Raw genomic sequence first — 17,834 nt, 5'->3', positions numbered from 1 at the left:
CCGTGTGTTTGTATTTTTATTCCGTGATTTCAGTGTTTGTGTTTTCAGTGTATGGGTTTTTTTTTTTTCAGCATGTTTTTAATTTTTGTGTTTCTGTGTGTTTCTGTGTGTGTGTGTCCCGATCCAATATCGGGGGTGTTTCGTTACGATCCCAAGGACGAGATTAAGATGCTAAAACCGGTCAAATATCATACAACCGTTTAACTTTATTTTCCACAAAGTGGGGGGAGGCGAAGGGAAGAGGGGAACAAGGGTAAGGGGAAAAGATAGAGAGAGTTGGAAAAGGAGAGGAGAAGCTAGCTACCACCACTCCGAGTCCGATGATGTTCTGCTGACTCCGTTCGAATTACAGCTCAGGCTGGGTGCCTCCGAAGAGGGACCCCGAACAAAGAAATCCCTGGGCAATTATACTTTCCAATCTAAGCTCTCCGCCCTTCACGCAGTAGTTTGGACCAATAGTAATATTTAGGTCTGGGGTCTCCTGCTCCTTATTGGGTCTCATCGCTGTCCCTAGGCAGGCTGTTTACTGTTGCGGTTTCTGCTGACAGATATGTCTTCATTCTTGGGTCCTGCCCTTATCTCTCAAGGCCCTGACAAAGAGGTGGTGTTCCAGCAATTAGCACTGCCCTAGCAGTAATAGTAAGTGTTGTCTCCCAAGGTCCAGACAAAGGGAATATAATCCAGACCCCGAGATAGTCCAGACCCCCCCCCCCCCCCAATCAACACTGTTTCAGCGGCGAGAGGAGGCCCTGCTCCCCAGGGTCCCGGCGCCCAAGCAGGCCTCACTTCAAAGCCTTGACATCCTCCCTCCCGGAGTGTGAAGCACAGGAATGCAAACTGCTTGCAACTCCCTTATCATTCCAGTTTGAACCAGCTCTCAGGCCCCTTTTCTTACTGAACTAGGTAAAAGTTCATTATTTTATCTAAGTGCGGCCTAAGGCTTCAACAAATTTAGCTACTCACGCTAAGCAAGTTTTATAGAAGTTGTGCTAAGCGGCAATAATTTACAGTCCAGGTCCCAAAGTCTCTGCCCGATCGTGGTCTGGTTCAGTGCAGGCTCGGTGTGTCCTGGGTGGTCGCAGGGAGACCATTTCGGGGGTCGCAGCAGCTCAGTTCTGTTTCTGCCGGGAACAGATGGCTTGTTTGGGGTTATGGTTTGCTTGCACCTTATGTACCAAGAAATGTTTAAGGCAAAAGTTCACTCATCTGTTTGCCACAGTGTGTTCTCAGTGCATTTTCAGTGTGTGCTTTTTGTGTTTGTGTTTTCATAGTGTCTGTTCTCAGAGTGCGTGAGCGCGTTTTCAGTGTGTTTTTTTTTCACTGTGTGTGTTTTTAGTGTGTGTGAGATTTTTTTCATTTTTTTTTTTAGTGTGCATTCTTTCAGTGTGTGTTTCTGTTTTCAGTATGGGTGCGCTTGCAGTTTGTCTGTTTTCAGTGTGGTTTTTCTGTGCGCATTTTTTCTGAGTGTCTGTGTTTTCAGAGTGTGTGCTTTCATTGTGTGTGTGCATGTTTGCAGTGTAGTGTGTGTTTCAGTGTTTTCACTGTGTGTGTTTTCAGAGTGTGTGCATTTTTCACTGTGTGTTTTCAGTGGGTGTGTGTGTTTTCAGTGGGTGTGTTTTAGTGTGTATGTTGTTGTTTTCAGGCTGCCTGTGTGTATTTTTCAGTGGGTGTGTTTTAGTGTGTATGTTGTTGTTTTCAGGCTGCCTGTGTGTATTTTTCAGTGTGTGTGTGTTTACAGTGTGTCTTTTTCAGTGTTTTCTGTATGTGTGTTTTCAGTGTGTCTGTGTTTTTCAGCGTGTGTGTGATTTTAGTCTGTTTGTGTTTTCAGGGTGTGTGTGTGTTTTCATTGGGTGTGTTTTAGTCTGTGTGATTTCAGTGTGTGTGTATTGTAAATCTGGGTGTGTGTATTGTAAGTGTGTGTGTGTGTGTGTGTTTTCCATGTATGTGTTTTTCAGTGTGTGTATTTTTTTAGTCTGCGATTTCAGTGTGTTTTTTTTCAGTCTCTGTGTTTTCAGTCTCTGTGTTTTCAGTCTCTGTGATTTTCTCAGTGTGTGATTTTCAGTGTTTCCGTGTGTTTTTCAGTGTGAGATTTTCTGTGTGTGTGTGTGTGTGTGTGTGTGTGTTTTTTCAGTATGTGTGTGCATTTGCAGTTTGTCTGTTTTCAGTGTGTTTTCAGTGTTTCTTTTCTGTGTGTGTGTTTTTTTCTGTTTGTCTTTGTGTTTTCAGTGTGTCTGTGTTTTCAGTGTGTGTGTGATTTCCGAGTGCGTGTGTTTTCAGTGTGTGTGTGTGTGTTTTCAGTCTGTGTTTTCAGTTGGTGTTTGCTTTCAGTATGTTCGTTTTTCAGTGTGTCTCTTTTTAAGTGTGTGTGTGTTTTTAGTCTGATTTCAGAGTGTGTGTGTGTTCAGTGGGTGTGTTTTAGTGTGTATGTGTGTTTTCAGTGTGTGTGTGTGTTTCAGTGTATGGGTGTTATCCGCGTGTGTGTTTTTCAATGTGTATTTGTGTTGGTGTTTTCAGTGTTGGTGTTTTCAGTGTGTGTGTGTGTTTTCACTTTGCGTGTTTTCAGTGTGTATGGTTTCAGTGTGTGTATGTGTTTTCAGTATGTGTTTTTCTGTGTGTGTGTGTGTGTGTGTGTGTGTGTTTTTAGTCTGTCATTTCAGAGTGTGTGTGCTTCCTGAGTGTGTGTTTTTCAGTGTGTTTTCAGTGCTTGTGCATGATTTTTCAGTGTGTGTGTGTGCGTGTACAGTTTTTCCACGTTTGTTTTTCTGTGTGTGTGTGTTTTTCAGTGTTTTCTCTGTGTGTGTTTTCCGGTGTGCGTGTGACTTTAGTCTGTGTGTGTTTTTTTTCTGGGTGTGTGTTTTTTTTTCTGGGTGTATGTGTTTGTGTTTTCAGTGTGTGTGTTTTTTGGTGCGTCTGTGTTTTCTGTGTGTGTTTTTCTTTCAGTGTGTGTGTTTCCAATGTCTTCATTATCAGTGTGTTTTTCTGTGTGTGTTTGTGTTTTCTTTGTGTGTTTGTGTGTTTTCAGTATGCGTGTGGTTTCTGTGTGTGTGGTTTTCAGTGTTTGTGTTATCAGTGTTTTTGCAGTGTGTGCTTTTCAGTGTTTTTCTGCGTGTTTTCAGTGTAGTGTGTGTGCTTTCATTGTGCATGTTCTCAGTGTGTCTGTTTTTCACCATGTGTGTGTTTTCAGTCTGTTTTCAGTTTGTGTTTGCTTTCAGTATGTTCATTTTTCAGTGTCTCTCTTTTTAAGTGTGTGTCTTTGTAGTCTGTGATTTCAGTGTGTGTGTGTGTGTGTTCAGTGGGTGTGTTTTAGTGTGTATCTGAGTGTTTTCAGTGTGTGTGTGTTTTTCAGTGGGCATGTATTTTCAGTGTGTGTTTGTGTTTCAGTGTACGGGTGTTTTCCGTGTCTGTGTTTTTCACTCTGTGTGTGTTTTTAGTCTGTGTTTCTGTTTTCATAGTGTGTGTGTTTTTCAGTGTGTCTGTGTTGGTGTTTTCACCAAATATCTGTGGTTTCAGGGTGTGTGTGTGTTCAGGGTGTGTGTTTGCTTTCAGTGTATCTGTTTTTCAGTGTGTGTCTGTTTTTCAGTGTTTGTTTTTAGTCTGTGATTTCAGTGTGTGTTTTCAGGGTGTGTGTTAGTATTTTTCTTTTCAGTCTGTGTGTGTGTGTTTTTCACTGTCTGTGTTTTTGGTCCGTGCTTCTGTTTTCATAGTGTGTGTGTGTGTGTGTGTGTGTGTGTGTGTGTGTGTGTGTGTTGGTGTTTTCAGTGTCTGTGGGTTTGTTTTCAATTGGTGTGTGCTTTCAGTGTGTGTGTGTTTTTTGTCTGTCATTTCAGTGTGTCTGTTTCCTGAGTGTGTTTTTCAGTTTTCAGTGCTTGTGCATGATTTTTCTGTGTGTGTGTGTGTGTGTGTGTGTGTGTGTGTACACAGTGTTTTTCAGCATCCGTGTGTTTTTAAGCATGTGTGTGTTTTTAGAGTGCATGTGATTTTAGTCTGTGTTTGTTTTTTCTGGGTGAGTGTGTTTTTCTGGGTGAGTGTGTGTGTTTTCAGTGTGTGTGTGTGTGTTTTTAGTCTGTGATATCTGTGTGTGTGTGGGTGTGTTTCCAGTGTGTGTGTTTTGAGTGTGTTTCCAGTGTCTTCATTATCAGTGTGTTTTTCTGTGTGTGTTTGTTTTCTTTGTGTGTTTTCAGTGTTCTTTCAGTGACTGTGTGTTTTTTCAGTGTGTGTGTGTTTTCAGTGTGTGTTTTCAGTGTGTGTGTGGTTGTACTCTGTGATTTCACAGTGTGTCTGTTCTCAGTGTGTGTTTCCAGTGTGTGGTTTTATTGTGTTTCTGATTTCAGAGTGTGTGTGTATACTGTGTGCTTATGTGTGTGTTTTCAGTGTAAGTGTTTTCAGTCTGTGTGTGTTTTCAGTGTGTGCATTTGCAGTGTGCTTGTATTTTCAGCGTGTTTTCAATGTGTTCGCAGTATTTTTTCAGTGTGTTTTTTCAGTGTGTGTGTGTGTGTTTGTGTGTGGTTTCAGTGTGTGTGTGGTTTCAGTGTGTGTGTGGTTTCAGTGTGTGTGGTTTTTTTTAGTCTGTGATTTCTGTGTGCTTTCAGTCTCTGTGTGCTTTCAGTCTCTGTTTTCAGTGTCCTAAAGGTAGTATAAGGTGCGCAGGTGCATAGGTAATATCCATAGTGTCATTACAAATTAACTGCATATGGGTTACACTCTGCAGAACAGAGGCAGCATTTACAAAGCAAAAGCAAGTATCTGCTTTAGATATGTTAGCTATATGGAAAGAGTAAGCCCAAGGTGTCAGCTTTTGGGAAACAATACCCAAATCATAGAAATTCATGGGAGTAACAGAAATGTCAGCATTTTTTAGGAAAGTGTCACTCTGCAATACCACGAGTGGAGCCGGTACACCTATGTAACATGTAGTTAAGACATCATCCACTGATCGTCCTCCTGCAATACAGAAAGCAGAGAGGTTAGCTGATCTTTGTGCAAGCCAAATCCATGTATTTACATGGGAAGCTGGATGGTCTTGTAGATCAAGGGCATCTGTCGTGGTCAGCAAGGGGCACCATTCCAACGGCAGCTTACAGATGCTGGCGTGATAACCTGTTGATGGGAAGATAGAAAGGCATGGTATGGCCATCAGGAAGAACAAGAGCAGTGGCTCCTGGACCATCTGCTAGAACAGTGCCAGGCTGTTTTTTCTTTTGAGGAGTTAGTACCCACACACTGGCTAAAGAGCGCATTGAGGGTGTTTGCTGAACTCGAGGCACTCCGGCACTGTGGGTCAGAATTCCTCGCAGTATTGGTGCTCCCTGTGAGACATTGACTAGCGTGGATACGGATACCTGGAAAGATAAATCTTGAGAAGAGGTCAATAAGAGTGGGGCTATTTTAACGGGTATCAAAGGTGTAAACAGCCATACACACTGTGAAGGGCAGTCCAGTCTTAAATGTAAGCTTATGACTCTTTGTTCAGCAATCATAAGTTGCTCAGATGGATAGAATGCTACCTGCCCAGAGGCGAGTACGCGGGGGGGAATTCCCCCCTTCCATTACAGACATCCGAGCAGGGATTGCTAGGGTTGGTTTGGCTTGTACTCGCTCAGGAGATAACCTCCCAAAAGGAGGGGCCTCTTAGACAGGCAATGGCTCTATTGGGGGAGCAAGGGGTGGGGGCAGCCCCTCTGGCTCAGAGAATGGAGGCATTTGCTCAAAACGTACTTCCCCTAACAAGGTTGCATGCGGGGTACTCATATTCTTTCTCCCCCCTTAAACCGGGCTTGTAGACAGTGTTTCCATTTCCACTGAGTTGCAGCTTGGGCCTCCCCGACATGGGCCCTGACTGTATCATCCATCACCCATGCCTGAATGGGGAGCGGGGTGTGTACAGTCACCGGGTCACATCCTGTAACTCATTCGGTATCCTGCAAAGCCCACACCACAGCCAAAAGCTGTTTCTCCAGAGGTGTGTAATTTGCTGGGGTCCCTTGCAGGGAACAGGACCAGAAACCTATAGGTTCCCGCCCTGCGTGGGCACATTGCTGCCACAGCCCCCAAGACATCGTATCCCCCATAACTGTTACCTCCAGCTCGAAAGGTTGTCCCTCGTATGGAGTGAATAGCTTGGAATGTTGGTCCACCGCCTCCTTGCACAGGTCAAAGGTTTGCTGCTGCTCTTTAGTCCATTGCCACTGGCTCTTTTTTTTTTTCTTTCGGTCGAACACTGTAGTAGCTGTGTTAAATATGCTAAGTGCAGTATAAAGGTCTGCCAGAACCCCAAAAGGCCCCAAAAACCTTGTAGTTGTTTTACAGCAGTGGCAGCAGGGTATTGCTGAATAGTACTGTGCACTTTCTCAGGGATAGCTTTTGTCTTCCACCTCCAGACTATCCCTAAGAATTGCACACCGATGTCCGGCCGCTGTACCTTCTTAGGGTTTACAGCGCTATGCAACACTGTAACCTCTGCTCCTGTATCTACTAAAGCAAGCACAGCTACTTCCCCTCCCGAGCGCCACCTAATTCGCAGGGGGACGTATGGGCGTCGGTCCCCCGGATGCTACACTGCAACCCACGCTTGGATTTTGGGGGACTCGCCTCCCCTTCATTGTTTCTTAGCAGGCAGCTTCCAGGGAGCACTGGGTGCAGGTGGGGCGGTGGGTTTAACTCGGTTCTGTTGATTGGCAGGCAAACGCTGCCAGCGCTTGAAGAAATCAGCAGTGGACAACCCATCGATCTCATCCCACGATACCCCCGCCTGCCGCAAGTCAGCCCACATCTGCTTTCCTGTGACTTTTCCACTCACTTTAGTCACCCCTCCCTGTCTCTTTGCTCTAACTTTCTGAGCCACCCGTACCTGTTTAGAATCTGGTCCACCCAGCAGAGCTAGGGCTCGCAAATTATTCACCAGCGCCCCCACTGTACCAGTAGCGGGCATCACCGTCCCTAACAGGAGCGGTTTCAAGGCACTTGGGGCCCCTCTCAATAGCTGTGTTTTCCTTTGCCGAGTTATCTCTACACAATCTGGACCGTTACCGTCTGCTAATCCAAAGGCTACCCCCAGCTGTCGCAGCATGTTTATGGCCTCTTCCCACCAGTGCCCCCACTACCCTACCTCAGGTCTGTGTCGTCATATGCCACAGGTCCAGGGTGAGGAACACCGGGGGGGGCACTAGATGAAGTTTTTGTGTACCATACACATGCGCAGTAAGCATGTTGCGCTCATTGTTATTCTCGATTCAAAGCCCAGGTGCAGCGCCACCCTGGCACAGGCTCAACCACGTGACTATGGGTCAACATGCCCTGTTGATGCTCCTTTTCCCATGGAACGGTCTGGCTAGCTTCCATCATCTATCTCCTCGACATTCTTCCGCACTTTCTCATACAGTGTGTGTTTTCAGTGTGTGTTTCTCAGTGGTGTCCATTTTTCAGTGTGTGTGTGATTTCCGAGTTTGTGTTTCAGTGTGTGTTTTCAGTGTGTGTTTTCAGGGTGTGCATGTGTGTTTTCAGGGTGTGTGTGTTTTCAGTGCATGTGTTTTTCCATGTGTGTGTTTTTCCATGCGTGTTTTTACTCTGTGCTTGTGATTTCAGAGTGTGCATGTGTTTTCAGTGTGCCTGTTTTCAGTTTGTCTTCAATGTTTTCAATGTCTGTGTGATTTTCAGTGTTTTCCCTGTCTGTGTTTTCAGTGTGTGTGTTTTTTTCCAATGTCTGTGTTTTTTCTTCTGTGTGAGTATTTCAGTGTGTGTGTGTGCTTTCTGAGTGTGTTTTTTTCAGTGTGTGTTTGTTTTCAGGCTGTGTGTGTGTTTTTCAGTGTGTGTGTTTTCAGTCTGTGGTTGTTTTTCAGTGTGTTTTCACTGTTTTTTCTGTGTGTGTGTTTTTTTCAATGTGTGTGGTTGTAGAGAACTGGTACTAAATGCAGTTTTGTCTCGACATTGCTGCTGCTGCTGCAGAGCTGCTACTGCCAAGGTGTGTCGGGCAATGCTGCACCGGCGCCCCCGGGAGCTGTCCGCGAGGTAAACAGCCTCGTGCACCTGCACGGGGGAAAAAGGGCACAAAAAGGGCAGAAGGCTGCCTCTAGGGGACCAGCATGTCTGGCACGAACCGCACGTACACATTTACCATCTGTGCATGAGCAGGAGACCCCCCCCCCCCCCCAGATGCTCCCAGCCTGTTTCTGGAAGGTTCCGAGAGGGCAGACTGTGCATGACAGCTAATCTGCATGGGAAGTGAGGAAGCACCTCCCAGAGGCGGGGCAAGAACCTATAAAAAACTGCAGACTGTGGCTGGGGGGCTTGTTTGCGATGACTGAAGATCTCGGGCGGAGGCAGCAGAACACCATCGGACTCGGAGTGGCAGTAGCTAGTTTCTTTTCTCCTTTTCCAACTTTCTCTATCTTTTCCCCTTACCCTTGTTCCCCTCTCCCCTTTGCCTTTCCCCACCTTTTCTCCCCACTCCGTTGAAAATAAAGTTAAAAGGTTGTAGGATATTTGACCGGTTTTAGGGTCTTAATCTCATCCTTGGGATCGTAACGAAACCTTCCCAATATTGGATCGGGACAGTGGTTTCTTCAGTGTATGTGCATCTCTGTGTGTGTTTTCTGAGTGTTTTCAGTGTGTGTTTTTTCAGCGTGTGTGTTGTTTCAGTGTGTGTGCTTTTAGTCTCTGTGACTGCAAAACGTGTGTGCGTTTTTAGTCTGTGATTGCAGAGTGTGTGTGTTTTCAGTGTGTTTTTAGTCTGTTTCTGATTTCAGTGTGTTTTCAGTGTTTTTTATTTCAAAGCGTCTTTTCAGTGTGTGTATTGTGTGTGTTTTCAGTGTGTGTGGTTTTCAGTGTGTTTCTCTGTGTATGTGTTTGTTTTCATTGTGTTTTCAGCGTGTTTTTTTAATGTGTTTTCTTCAGTGTGTGTGCATTTCAGTGTGTGTTTTCAGTCTGTGATTTCTGTGTGTGTTTTCAGTGTGCCTGTTTTTCAGCGTGTGTGTGCATTTTCAGTGTGTTTCAAGTCTGTGTGTTTCAAGTGTGTGTGTGTTTTTCAGTCTCTATTGTTTCAATGTGTGTGTGGTTTCAGTGTGTGTGTGGTTTTAGTCTGTGTTTGTGTTTTCAGTGTGTGTCTGTTTTTCAGGGTGTTTTCACTGTGTGTGTTGTCAGTGTGTGTGGTTTTTTCAATGTCTGTGTTTTTTCTTCAGTGTGTGTGCATTTCAATGTGTGTGTTTTCCCAGTGTGTGTGCGTTTCTGTGTGTGCTTGTGTGTTTTCCGAGTATGTGTTTTTTCAGTGTGTGTGTGTGTTTTCAGTCTTTGTGTGTGTTTTTTTCACTCTGTGAGTGTTTTTAGTCTGTGTTTTCTGAGCGTGTCTGCGTGTTTTTCAGGGTGTGGCTCTGTTCTCAGTGTGTGTCATTTTCAGTGTGTGTCATTTTCAGTGTGTGCGTTTTGAGTCTGTGTGTGTTTTCAGTGTGTGTTTTTCAGTGTTTTCTGTGTGTGCGTGTATGGGAAAGTGCGGAAGAATGTCGAGGAGATAGACGATGGAAGCTAGCCAGACCGTTCCGTGGGAAAAGGAGCATCAACAGGGCATGTTGACCCATAGTCACGTGGTTGAGCCTGTGCCAGGGTGGCGCTGCACCTGGGCTTTGAATCGAGAATAACAATGAGCTCAACATGCTTACTGCGCATGTGTATGGTACACAAAAACTTCATCTAGTGCCCCCCCCGGTGTTCCTCACCCTGGACCTGTGGCATATGACGACACAGACCTGAGGTAGGGTAGTGCAAAGATCCTTTAATGAAAAACACAATGGCCGGTTATATAGCAATCAAGCCCAGCCACTCCTCCAAGTATCTCCTAAGCATTGTGGCATCTTGTGATAGGTAGGAAGACATCTCCTGATCCCTGGCAGGCAGGCAGGCAGGCCAGCAGGACAGGCCCACCATAGCTGCTGACACGTAGGCAGGAAGGCACACCGTGACTGCTGGTACGCAGGAAAGAAGGCACATCATGGCTGCTGGTACATAGGGAGGAAGGCACATCATGATCACTGGCAACTCACGTGCACACATTCTGGCCACAGATCATAGTTACCACATCATCACTTTCTGCCTTAGAGATTCTCTGCTGTCTTACACAGTGCCATCCTGTTTTGGTCCCCAACATGGACCGACGCTCAGCGGTGCCAGGGATCCCCCGCTCCATTATCGCCTCGACTGGGAAAACGTTGAGGACTCCCCATTCAGACGCAGAGGTAATAAATGCTCCATATCGACCATCGTATACCTTGTGTTTGTGTGTCTGTCCCTGCTGGGAGTCCAGGTGGAGCCCCTGCCTCACCCTTACACAGACTGAAAACTCATACACACAGAAAAAACACACACACACAGAAAAAACACACAATGAAAACGCACACACTGAAAAACACACACACTATGAAAACAGAAGCACAGACTAAAAACACACTGAAAACACATACACTGAAACCACAGACACTGAAAACACCAACACTCACACACACTGAAAAACAAACACATTGAAGAACACATGCACTGTGAAAACAGAAACACAGACTAAAAACACACACACACACTGAAAATGCACGCACTCTGAAAACACACACACAATGAAAACATGTAGAAACACTCAGAAAACATGCACACACAGAAAAAACACACTGAAAACACATGCACTGAAAACAGACATACTGCAAATGCACACACATTGAAAACAAACACACACTGAAAACACACTGAAAAACACAATGAAAAAATCACACACACTGAAAACACACACCCTGAAAACACACACACACTCTACAATACACACACACACACTCTACAGTCCACATACACTGAAAACACACTGAAAACATACTGAAAACAGATACACTGAAATCACACACACTCGAAACACGCACCCTGAAAACACACACACACAATGAAAACACACACACTCTACAATACACACACACACTGAAAACAGACAGTGAAAACACTGAAAAACACACACTACATTGAAAGCACACACACTACACTGAAAGCACACAGACTACACTGAAAGCACACACACACACGGAAAACAGACTGAAAACACACAGTGAAAAGAAGCACTGGAAATACACAGAGACTGAAAACTGAAAACACACACACTGCAAAAGAAACACTGAAAGCACACACTAACTATAAATGCACAAATACACACTGAAAACTCATGCACACACACTGAAAAAATGAAGCACACTGAAAAACACGCACACAGACTGAAAACAAACACATACACACTAAAATACACACACCGAAAACACACACACTGAAAACACACACTGAAAAGACACACTGAAAACACTGAAAACAAAAACAGAGACTGAAAACGCACACACACATTGAAAACGAACACACTGAAAACAGAGGCACACTGAAAACACGCACTCCGAAGTCACAAACACACACTAAAAACACACACTCACTGAAAAACACACACACTGAAAATACGCATACACACTGAAAACACACACACCCTGAAAACAAACACACACCCTGAAAACAACCTGAAAACACACACGCACTCTGAAATCACAAATACAGACTAAAAAAACACACAATGAAAAACACAGAGACTGAAAATGCACGCCCTGTAACCACACACACTGAAAACAAACACATACACTGAAAAACACACACACACACACACAGAGAAAACACACAGACTGAAAACACACTAAAAACAAACACACACTGGAAACACACGCAGACTGAAAAGAAACACATACACACTGAAAATACACTGAAAACACTGAAAACACACAGAGACAGAAAAAACACACTGAAAAGCACACACTGGAAACACTGAAAACACAAACACATTAAAAACACACACCCACTGAAAACAGACACAAACATGGAAAACCACACACACACTGAAAGTACACAGACTGAAAACAAATGCACAGGCACACTGAAAACACACACGCTGAAATCACAGACTAAAAACACACAGAAAAACACACACAAGGAAATACACACACAGGGAAAAAAAGCCTGAAAACACACACACTAAAAACACACAGACTGAAAACACGCATACACACTGAAACCACACACACAGAGTGAAAACACTAACACACACACACACTGAAAACACACGCACTGAGAACACAGATACTGAAAACACACAGAAACACCCTGAAAATATAAACACACACTGCAAACACGAACCCACTGCAAATGTACAAGAAGACTGAAAACACAGACGAAAACACACATACACACTGAAAAACACACACTGAAAACACACACACTGAAAACACACTGCAATCACAGATGAAAAGCACACACTGAAAACGCACACACTTGAAACACACACTGAAAATGCACACACTGAAAACTCATGTAGGCACACTGAAAACATTGAAAACACACAGTGAAAACACACACAAAGACACACTGGAAAATACACACACACTGAAAAACACACTGAAAACAGGCACACTGAAAACAAACACAAACTGAAAAGCATACACACAGGAAACACATTCAAAAAAACAGACACTGAAAACAAACACTGAAAAACACACACACAGACTGAAAACACTGAAAACGCACTAAAAAACACATACACACTGAAAAACGCAAACCCTGAAAACAAACACACACTGAAAACACACGCACTCTGAAAACACACTGAAACACGCAAACACACATAAAAAACACACAGCGTGAAAACACACACTGACAACACACACACTGACAACACACACTGAAAACACACTGAAAAACACACACGCACACTCGGAAAACACACACTCTGAAATCACAAGCACACACTAAAAACATACACCCTGAAAACACACCCTGAAAACACACACCCCCCCTGAAAACACACTATCAAAACACACTGAAAATACACACACACACACTCAGAAAACACACACACACTGAAATGCACACATACTGAAAAAACACACACTGTAAAGACACACGCAGACTGGAAACAGACACATACACACTGAAAGCACACACTGAAAATGCACACTGAAAACGCACACACTGAAAACGCACAGTGAAAGCAAGCACACACACTCTGAAAACACAGTGAAAACACACACACAGTGAAAAAAAATACACACCCTGAAAACACACACACACACACACATTCGGAAAACACACACACACACACACCAAAACGCACACACACTGAAAAACACACAAATGCTGATAACACACAGACACAGAGAAAACATACACACTGAAAACAAACACATACTGATATCACACACCCTCTGTAATCACAGACTAAAAATACACACATTGAATATCACACTGAAAACACACACAGAAAAAACACTTTGAAAACACACACACACTGAAAACACACACTGTAATCAGACTAAAAATACACACACTGAAAAACAGACACACTGAAAAATGAGCATGCTGAAAGCAAAAACACTGAAAGCAAACACATACACACAGAAAGCAAACACACACACACACACACACACACACACACACACACACAGAAAACACACACACTGAAAACAGATAGTTGGTGAAAACACCAACACACACACACACTGAAAAAGACACACACACTGAAAACAGATAGTTGGTGAAAACACCAACACACACACACTGAAAAAGACACACACACGGAAAACATGCTGAAGACACTGAAAACACACTGTAAACGCACACACTGCAAACGCACAAACACAAAACTCACCCAGACACACTGAAAAAGACACACACTGAAAAGCACACACAGACTGAAAAGAAAAACATACACACGAAAACACACACTGAAATTACAGACTAAAAATACACACTGAAGAAGACGCACTGAAAAACGAACAAACTGAAAAACGAACACACTGAAAGCACACATACACACTGAAAATACACACTGAAAACACGCCCCCCCCGAAACCAAGATAGTTGGTGAAAACACCAACACACACACACACAGTGAAAAACACACACACTGAAAAACACACACATAGAGTGAAAACACACACAAACTGAAAACACATGGAAAACGCGCACACACTAAATGCACACACACACACTGAAACCACAGCCACTGAAAACACCAACACACATTGTCACGAACACCGCTCGTGGCCAGCGGGGTGACTTGTATTTTTTTCTTTTAATGCTTCACTGACCAAACAGCCAGGCGGTTATCAGGTTTCAGATATTTATTAAGTACACCAGTATCCTTAAGCAAGAGAGTTTAAACAGTATAGCAAGTTCTGTATTTAACAGGGTAAAAATAACACACTACACTACATACAGAGCAAGCAGGGGTAATACGACCTGTTCCACGTCGGGCGAGGGTCTCAAGTGTGCAGGACGCAATAAGGGGGGGGGGGGGTCCCAGACCAGCTGAGAGGGAGCTCCAAAGAGCTGTTGTTATTATCACATTTTTATATGCTTCTAAGGCGCATGTCTATTGTGATTAGGTTTCTTGGCATCCTTATCAGTAGCCAGAACCTATGTCACTCTGACACGCTCCTCTGGGCTCAACCCGCTGACTGGGTTTTCAAAAGGGAAGGGAAAAGAAATTAATGAAAACTTGTGACAAAGGTCTCCACCCTTCAGATTTAGAGAACTAAATAGTGGAGGCCCCCCATCATGGGTCCTCATGCCTGATCAGCATGTAGTTGTAGATATTAATTCCCCTTTTCACTTGATTTATGAGGCAGCTTTGGTGTGGGTCAGGCTCTTGACATTAGTTTAGGCCGCAAGTGGTTGGTAGCAGATAATAGCGGAGGTGGTGACAAAGGCATTGTTATCATATCCTGCACAAGCTGGGGTGTGTGTCCACAGGCAGGGAGAGACTACCCGGCCTACGCCCGGTCCCACTCCCAATCTGTGAACAGTGATACCTTCCCCTCTTCAGCAGGCCTTTGGAGTAAACAGTGCCTTGTCTGTTCTCCACACACATACACTTAAAAACACACACACAGACTGAAGACCCCCCCCACACACACAGAAAACACACTGAAAATGCCCACACTGTAAACGTGCACAGATACACTGTAACCACAGACACTGAAAACACCAACACTCACACACTGAAAACACACACACTATGAAAACAGAAACACAGACTAAAAACACACACAGAAAACACACACGCCCACTAAAAGCACACACACCCACACTCTGAAAGCACACACACACTCTGAAAGCACACACCCTGAAAGCACACCCTGAAAACACACTCCCTGAAGAAGACATACTGAAAATACATGCATAGACACACTGAAAAACACACAAGCACACGAACACACTGAAAAAGAAACACACTGAAAACAGTGTAAAAACACACTGAAAAAGAAACACACTGAAAACACACACACACACACTGAAACCACAGATAGTTCGTAAAAACACCAACACACAGACACTGAAAAACACACAAAATGAAAAATGCACTAAACACACAGACTGAAAACACACGCACACACTGAAAAACACAAACGCTGAAAAACACATGCTGAAAAACACACACAGAGACTGAAAATACCCACACACCCTGAAAACAAGCACACACTCAAAAACACACACACACTGAAAAACAGACACTGAAAACACACAGACAGAAAAAACACACAATGAAAACGCGCACTGAAAACACACTGAACACAAGCACACACTGCAAACACACACTGAAAAACACACATGCTGAAAACACACACTGAAATCACAAAGACTAAAACCACACACTGAAAAGCACGCACACTGCAAACACACTCTTAAATCGCAGCCTAAAAACACACACCAAAAAACAGACATGCAGAAAACACACACACTGAAAACACACACACACTGAAATCACAAATACAGGATAAAAATACACACACACTGAAAAGCACAGAATGAAAACTGAAAAGAAATGCACAGGAACACTGAAACACACACACACACACACACTCTGAAATCACAGACTAAAAGCACACATGGAAAAACACACACACACAGAAAAACACACACAGAAAACACTGAAAACACACACACTAAAAACACACAGAATGAAAACACACGCACACCGAAAACAAACACACACACATTGAAAACACACGCACACTGATACACACACTGAGAACACAGACACTGAAAACACACAGAAACACCCTGAAAATATAAACACACACTGCAAACACACACACACTGCAAACATGCGCACCAAGAACACGTGCACACGCTGAAAACACACATAGTGAAAACACACGCACCCTGAAAACACACACACACACTGAAATCACAGACAGACTAAAACACACTAAACAATACACACATGGAACAACAAGCATACAAGGAAAGACACACACACGGAAAAACAGACACACTGAAAAGAGACACACTGGAAACAGACACACACCCTGAAAACACACTGACGGAAAACACATGCACAGACACACTGAAAAACACACAAACACACTCTGAAACAGACACTGAAAACACACTGAAAACACACACAGACAGAGAAAATACACTGAAAAACACACACTGAAACCCCACACACTGAAAAACGCACTGAAACAGTCACAGAAAAAACACAGTGAAAACAGACACTCGGAAAACACACAGACTTACAATACACACACTGAAAACACACTGAAAACACACTGAACACACACACACTAATCATAGACTAAAAATACACACACACTGAAAAACACTGAAAACAGACACACACTGAAAACACACACGGTCTGTAATCAGACTAAAAATACACACACTGAAAAACACATAGAAAAGACAGAGAAAAGACACACACTGAAAACACAGTGAAAACACACATGCTCGGAAAGCACACAAACTTACAATACACACAAACTGAAAGCACACACACACTGAAAACACACTGAAATCACAAACACAATAAAACACACTGAAAAACAGACACAGAAAAACACTTAAACACTTAAAATACACACACACTGAAATGCACACACACTGAAAACACACACCCACACTCAGAAAACTCAAACACATACTGAAAGCACACACACACACACACTAAAAACACACACTGAAAACACACAGAGCAAAAACACACTGAAAACACACATACACTGAAAAACACACACTGCAAACAAGCACACACTGAAAAAGATACACACTGAAAAGCACACACAGCGAAACCACATATATGGAAACAACACACACTGAAAACACACTCGGTGAAGAACACACTGAAAATACACATGCACAGACACTGAAAAACACACAAACACACAGAAAACACACAAACTAAAACGCACACATACTGAAAAAACACGCTGAAAAACACACACACACTGAAAACACAGTGGGAAAGCACACTGAAAAAGAAAGACGCACTGAAAACAGTGTAAAAACACACTGAAAAAGAAACAAACTGAAAACACACACACTCTAAAATCACAAACATAATAAAATACACAGTTGAAAACACAATGAAAAACACGCAGAGACTGAAAACACCCACGCACACGGAAAAACAAACACGTACTGAAAAACACACACACACAGACTGAAAACAAAAACATACACACTAAAACACACACAGTCTGAAATCACAGACTAAAAACACACACACACAGAGGGAAAAAACAACACACTGACAGCAAGCACACGCACACTATAAGCACACAGACTGAAAACAGACACACACACTGTTAGGGAAAATGTGGAAGAATGTCGAGGAGATAGGCGATGGAAGCTAGCCAGACCGTTCCATGGGAAAAGGAGCATCAACAGGGCATGTTGACCCATAGTCACGTGGTTGAGCCTGTGCCAGGGTGGCACTGCACCTGGGCTTTGAATCGGGAATAACAATGAGCTCAACATGCTTACTGCGCATGTGTATGGTACAT

This window comes from Dromaius novaehollandiae, chromosome W (genome assembly GCF_036370855.1).
Source record: "Dromaius novaehollandiae isolate bDroNov1 chromosome W, bDroNov1.hap1, whole genome shotgun sequence".
Classification (NCBI taxonomy): domain Eukaryota; kingdom Metazoa; phylum Chordata; class Aves; order Casuariiformes; family Dromaiidae; genus Dromaius; species Dromaius novaehollandiae.
This window is presented reverse-complemented; position numbering follows the sequence as displayed.